Genomic DNA, 8,003 nt, shown 5'->3' with positions numbered 1-8,003 from the left:
CTGATGTATGTTTATCTGATGAAGATGATCACAGTGCCGATTACAAAAAAACCTGAAGAAAAGGAACAAGAGAAGGCACAAAGAAAATGAAAGTTTAAACAATCAAGCATTTATGAATACTATTGAATACATTGTACTATAATTGAATGTATGGTTTTGTAATATGTGTTTATTTCAATTCATTTGATGAACAATTGTACATTTTTTGGTGTAATAATTTAACTAACTTAATTTTGAATATAATTCATGTGTGTTCATTTATTAAAAGACAGTGTTTAGTTTGTAATCCTGTATATTTTTTGGAATTTTTATATTTCTCTTTTGCTTATGTTCCGTTTTGAATTTTCCTCAGAGTTCAGTAATTTTGTGATTTTAATTTTTGAAGATTTCAAAATCTTTCGAAAAAGGGACATTGTATCTGCAGCACGATAGGTATCTCGTAAGACGCGAAGGGGACGTACTAGGAGATAAGAAGTGTGTGTGCTCGCGGTGGACAGAGTAAAATCCTGTGTATAGTTATTGTGTTTCCACTTGAACCTAGAACCCGAATCTAGATTATCACATCAGATATTGGATAACTATTTTGTCTCTTTTAAGTGAACAGAATATTAGTTATATTTATGATATGTGTCCTCCCAAAGGACAATATTCCATAACATATCATATTAAATGGACAGATGTCCTAAAAGGGAAAGTACACAAAGGTCATCATTTTTGTTTTATTATAAATGAAATGTAATTAATTAAAGAAAGTGTATTAGAAATAGACAAATTTCAACATAAAGAAATAGATGGCATTGAATACCCACACATTTTAAAATTATTTAAGTTCAACGAAATATCCAGATAAGTTCGATGAAAATGAAAGGCTTATACTTCGAAGAAAATGTAAGGCTAACACTTCGAAGAAAATGTCATAATTTTTAAATCAAAGTAGAAGAGTTATACTATATTCATAAGGACATGAACGAAAACAAGTATAGACAAGCTGGAGGTCCATTTTGATAGGCTAGATACTGTATAGAGTATATATTACGATGAAAGTGGCTTTCGTCATTTTCCAAAATTGCATTAAAATATTATTTTCCAAACATTTTTGGCACTGTCAGGAAATACTTAGCAGCATGTGATAAATGCAAAAAAAATAAAGAAGAAAGCCAAATTGATTGTTTTTCTGGAATATTTCCAGTGTCTTGTGGAAAACAATATTGGGAAAAATTGGTATTAAATATTAAGTTGATCCAGGAAAGACAACCCCTATCAATATATGACTTTTGCTTAATATGTTTATTGTGTATTGCATTAAAAACTATATTTATTGTTTAGTGCATTAACAACTATATTTATTGTTTATTGCGTTAAAAAAATGTCGGCTCTGGTTGAGTCAATTTGTCATAGGGCATAACAGATGACGAACTGTTTCCTCACACATATATATTTAGTGAATGTATTTTGAAACCGAGATGGTGCCCTAAAGTTATCACTTTGTACGTCCATCTGTCTGTCTGTCATTTTTTCTTATCAGAATGGAAACTTATAGAATCCCTTGTACATATGACACAGAGTTAAGCTTGGTTAGGTACAGGCACAAACAAATGTGGTGAAATTAAACAATAATTCATAGGGAAAGTTATTAAAACATGGACACTTTATCACAGGTTAGAACGTTATATCATATTCAAGGAACATTGTGTCCGGGACAGTTTAAAATAAAATAAATATTTTCTATGAACAGTATTAACTTTGGTACAAAATTTCCATAACTTAGTTGGGGGCATTATTAACACTTATACAATCTTTCAGACAAGACCGAAATCTGCAAACCACTATTATATATTAATTGGTGATGTTAAAAATAATGTGAGACAAGTGCCTGTGAGGCTAATGCAACACTAAAGGATGATTTAAATTTATAAGGGTCGGTCTAATAGGCGTTGTTCCGTCCGGACCTGTTGATAATCGCAAAAATAGAGATCAATTTCAACTTAACACAATTTAATTACTCGGTTGAATATTATACCTCTAAATTGAAATTAAATTAAAATGCACGATAATTTCACGCTTCAAAATTTATTTTATTATATAAAAGAAAATTTAATTTGCCTTTGTTATACAACTGTAACAATGTTTCGATGTGATACTTGCCAGAAGGAGTACAAATATAAGAAGAACTTTTCTCGACATATGTTGGAAAACACAAGTCTGATTATGAACATTGGAACTGTAGCATGTGTAACAGTCAGTTTATAAGTGCGAGAAAACCTATAACCACTGGTATTAAAGAGATAATGGTAACTGCAATTACGATTATCCCAATATGGCGACGGTAGATATAGGTAAAATCTTTACACTCATTTTTCTAACATGAAAAATTCGGGATGATAATCGTGACTCTATGGTATTTTTCTTCTTTGATAATCGTAATTTTCTTAATCGGATAATAGTAACTGAAACATAATAAATGTGTCTTTCAGCATTTCAATGGTATTTTGTGTGTTAAAAATGTAAATGCCCAGTTTAACGATGGCATTAACGCATATAAAAATAAATGAAAAATCTTACAGGTTAATATCTAGGATAAATTTACCTATATATCTCTATTTGATTAGAAAAAGGATGGATAAGCTATATCCCATATTCCAAAAGTGCAATCCTTTCAATTCATTGCTCAAAATGAAAGTCACGTATACCACATTTTCATATGTCATATGTTGTTTGACTCTTATGTCACTTTTATACTAAAATTCTGTGCGAAATGAACAAAAGTTTCCGTCAATAACTTTATTTATCGCTATTTTGTGCATTTTTCCTTTGATCCTTTTTGTGATAATTTTCATATCATGCTTCTCGCTTGAGATGGAAAAGTTATCGCTAGAAACTAAGGAGGCCACGTGGCGTTGCTAACGAAATTAACATTGAAGTGCTTTTCTTACTTTCGCTGTACCAGCTCAAGCGAGAAAATCAATCTCGTTGAGATAATCAACGATAATCTATGAAACTGCATTATCGGATTTAGTGTTCATATCTGACCCCCATATCTCCCTTTTCCTTATATTTCAATAAATTCAGCCGTCCATATTTTTCCCTTGGATTCACTTTTTTCTATTTTATACTGATATAATATATGATTTTAAAAATTAAGTTCAAATGTTTTTATCAAATTATACCCATGTATTTTAGGACGTTTCTTTAAACAGTGCAATGGTAAAGGATCTAGAATAGTTACCAGTTTATTGTTACTATTGTTTATTGTCACTTTTTTTTTTTTTTTTTTTTTTTACTTTTGTTTATAATTGTTATTTTTGTTTATTGTTATTTTTGTTTCTTGTTACTTTTGTATTTGTTTTTATTAGCCTTACCTGTAGTCTTACGAAGCATTTGACAAAAAAAAACAAAAACACAAATATATATATTGATAAATTACATCAAAGGGCATACATAACATGTAGATCATCACAGTCAGAACTGGTGACACCATGGATTGTTATTTTCGCTCTGCCAAAATTCACAGATTTAGGATAGTTTTTGTTGTGCTATGGAATTAACATTTCGCAAACGTGAATATTATTATCATAATTGACTGATGCAATGAAAAAATTTGAACATTAGATGCTCGAAATTCCACTTTATTAACTTTATGAACTAAACAAAGAAACTTCAAATTTCGTTCATTGAGACCTGCCCTGACTATACCCTTAGGCAGATATACCCTTGGAAAGAGCTCACAACACTTCGAACGAAGTTGGACTTTGTACCTTTACCTTTGTGTATTTCTAGAGGGCATTTCACCTATTATTGATCGATTTTATATCCATATTCCGTAAACAACAGTATGTCTTATCTAACGGAACTTCAATCTAGTGACTTATTAATCCATCCAAGCTATGACGGGAGCCAACATAAACAGTATTACAATTTACCTCTATCCCAACCATGTCCGTACGCAGAGAATGACTCTAATACATTAGAAAATACTTCCAACGAATTTATAAGTTTAATATACAATGAGTTAGGTTCGCTTCCTAGAGACACGTTCATTCAAGAATTAATACAAAACTGCAAATCATCAAACAAAGACATCGAAACAGTTAGACATGAACTTTTTGACGTCGTTAAACGTCAACAGAATTTTCCATATCCAAATGCAATATTAAAGAAAAGACTATGTCCTAGAAAATAAACGGGAGATTCGGTTGAAAGTAAACTTGGAAATGATTGTTATGCATTGTATTTAGCCTCAGTCGGGGAATTTGGTGACGATTTGAAAAACGCGCTTAGTGTAAAATCTTCATCAAGCTCAAATAGAACTATATCGTGTACTGATGAGATATCTGGATCACAAAATGACGCAACAGTTAACCTTGCAGTTAAGGATACGCTAGTTCGTCTAGAAAATGACATGATTTTATTAAAATCTGAATATGCACGCGACTCCGAGATGTTCAACAGGTCAATTGAAGAACTAAAGAAGGAGAATAAACAACTCAAAGACCGCGATTTCAAATACAGTGATCGTTTCAAGAACCTGCAAAATCAAATCAATGTAATAAAAACATGTACAGAAACATTTCAAACGGACATGAAAACAATGAAAGTTCAATTACATCAAAACTGTGAACAGAATAGTAAAACAAAAAGTGATCTAAAATCTTTGTTTTCTCAATTTTTGGATAGTGTCAAAACAGTAACAGAGATGAAATCAGACATTGCTAAAATTCATGAACATATAACGAAACACGCAGTGAACATGAAATCAATAGAAAAAACAGTGAAAGCAGAGTCTGAGCGATTAAACCGAATGTCCGATACCCGCGTAATAGGAGTAAGCAGTCTGAAATCTAAAACAGATCTTATTAATTCAAAGCTTAAAGACCTTGATGCCCAAGTAGAATTAGCATGTCAAACCTATAGCTCACTAAGTGTATCAGTATCCGATGTCCGAAAACGTCTGGTTAATGCAGAAAAGGAATTAAAAACGGTAAACAAAAACCAGAAAACTTATTCAGAAATTGTTAAAAAGGTTACCCCATTAACATTGGTTGAGAACAAACAAACTAACAAAGTCAACGAAACAAGGAAAATAAATGATGTAAATAATGGCAACGAAGTTAACAAAGACAATACAGAGAACAAGGTCAACGAACACTTTTGTAAGTCAACGGCCCATTATGTTAGTAGTCAAGGTATGAACAGTAATGATGCATCGTGCAAACTGAATTCGAAACCAAAATCGACTCGATTAGATGCACTGTCAAATAGAGACTCTGTCACTACAGCTGAAATACATAATACGTTTCACGATGCTGAATCAGCAAAAGACCATATTAAGAATTCCGAAGATAACGGAAATCAAAACATTTTAGTTCACTTCCCTAGATCGGTATGCAACCCAGTTCATAACTTTACGGGTCTCATTCATGTTGAACGTAAAAGAGTCGCTCGTTTCTATGTCGGTGGTATTGACAAAACTGTTTCGTCAGAACAAGGAATGCGATATTTTCTACAACAAAGCGGAATTAGAGTGACATTTCTGAGATATTTTGACAAACAATCATTCAAAACAGCTTCCGCTCAACTCAATATCGATGCACGAGATGAACATATTATACACGACTCCAGTTTTTGGCCGAAGGGAATCTTTACTAGAGATTGGAAGCCTTGGGCTTCATTCATTCACGACAAAGGACACGCTTAATTATGGAACTAAACCTCGCTTGTTGGAACTGTCGTGGAATAATGTCTGGCGTTCCATATCTTATTGACTTCTTAAATACAAATAGAATTGATGTAATTGCTATTGCGGAACACTGGCTTCGGTCTTGTCAGTTGATGTTTTTAGATACAATTGATCCGACTAATTATATTGGTAACGGAAAAGGCGCTGACGACAATTGTCACCAATTATTCAACTTTAATATCAGAGGCGGCGCCGCCTTTCTGGTATCGAAAAGGCTACAGCCTTTTATTGAAGTACTGGACATTCCGAGTAATAGAATAACGGGGATCGAATTAAATATTCCGGACACACCAAACACTTATCTCATATCTGTTTATCTACCAGCAGTAACACAAAGTTATGAATTATTCTCGAAAGAAGTTGAAATTCTGATAGATGTCTATAACATTTATTCAACTATGGGAACTGTTGTCCTTATGGGAGATTTCAATTGTAAAGTTGAAGGTCCAAGATACACGTTCGATTATGATAAACGAAGTGACAGTTTTCGATCATTTATGCAGGAATGTAATCTGCGTTCTCTACATCTGGAAACAAATGGAATTGGACCAGTTTGTACCTTTCAGTCCTACCAAGGAGGACCCAAAACCGCTATTGATCATATAATTGTTAGCACGGAAAATCTCACCAAATTTTCAAACATCCAAGTCCCGGATGAACATATGTTTAATGTTTCAGACCATAAGCCCATTAGATGTTCGTTTGCCTTATCGGACAATACAAACTATGTATCTAAAGACGACGATCTTACTGTTCAAAGGCGTATATCATGGACTAAAGCTGTACAGAACGGTGCTATTGCCGATTATTCCTTTGCCGTGTCACAATTCTTATGGGACATTAAATCACCAACTGCTACTCCGGCTAATATTGAACAATACTACAGCGAAATAGTCAATGCTATTTTGAGAGCCGATATGGAAACTCTTCCCGGTAAACAGTACGTAAAACATTTAAAACCGTACTGGACAAAGACTGTGAAAGAATATCATACAATTATGAGATTACAACGTCGAACATGGATTGAGAATGGCAAATTGCATGACCGTAATGACAAACATTACAGTGATTACAAAAGCGCTAAACTGAATTTTAGAAAACAGCTTGAGCTAGCATATGAAAACTACATTAGTGAAATAAATCGTAAAATCGAAGAATCTGTCGACTGTGATCAACGTTTTGTATGGTCTGTGATAAAAAGTGGACGCAAAAGTGTATCGCATTGTCAACAATTAAATATTAGCGGTATTCAACTCATTTCTTCAGACGAAATACGTGACGGTTGGGTGACTCATTTCCAATCTGTATTCAGTTTCGATAGCAACTTGATCAACCCTGTGAACGAAAAAGCTATCGATAATACTATCAACGACTTGTTAGAAACTGTCCGTACAAACACAAATGAAAAGATCGAGGAACTTACTTTCGACGAACTATATAAACTTTGTGACAATTTGCCGTGTAACAAATCTCCAGGGTTAGATGGAATCTGTTACGAACATTTGAAATACGGCGGAAAGCTACTTCAGCGTCATATTTGTAGTTTGTTTAATCTTGTATTGGAAACATGCTACACACCGATAAGCTGGAAAGACAGTTGTATCATACCTCTATTCAAAGGTGGAAACAAATCAAAGTCTGATCCGAATTCATATCGTGGAATTTCTCTTCTGTGTAGCATATCAAAACTGTTTGAAAAGGCATTATATACTCGTTTACCATCGCTTCATCACAACTTTCCACACCAATCACAAGTTGCCTACCAGAAGACATTATCTAGCACACATGCAAGTTTTAACATGCAAGAAGTCGTACACCATAACTTAGAGCGTCATAGCAATATTATCGTCACACTTCTGGACAGCATGAAAGCATTCGATACTCTATGGCACAAAGGACTATTAGTTAAGTTGTATATATATGGAGTTCGGGGTTTAACTTGGCTGTTGATCTATGAAATGTACCAGAACAGGCGAAGCTGTGTGCAATTTAAAGGAAAGTGTTCTAAATGGTTCAACCTCAAAAGAGGCGTAAGACAAGGAGGGGTGCTGTCTGCTGTTTTTTATTTAGTGTTCATTAATGATCTTCTAAAACAATTAGATGAAAGTCCTTATGGAAGTATGCTATGTAATCTTCGCGTAAGCAGTACCGTACAAGCGGACGACATTGCTCTTATATCTACAACATCAAAAGGTATGAAAACTTTAATAGACATTTGCCAAACATATAGCGAAAATTGGGGCTTCAGATTCTCATCAGCAAAAAG

The sequence above is a fragment of the Mytilus trossulus genome, chromosome 1 (genome assembly GCF_036588685.1).
Source record: "Mytilus trossulus isolate FHL-02 chromosome 1, PNRI_Mtr1.1.1.hap1, whole genome shotgun sequence".
Lineage (NCBI taxonomy): Eukaryota > Metazoa > Mollusca > Bivalvia > Mytilida > Mytilidae > Mytilus > Mytilus trossulus.
Note: the sequence above shows the minus strand (reverse complement) of the source record.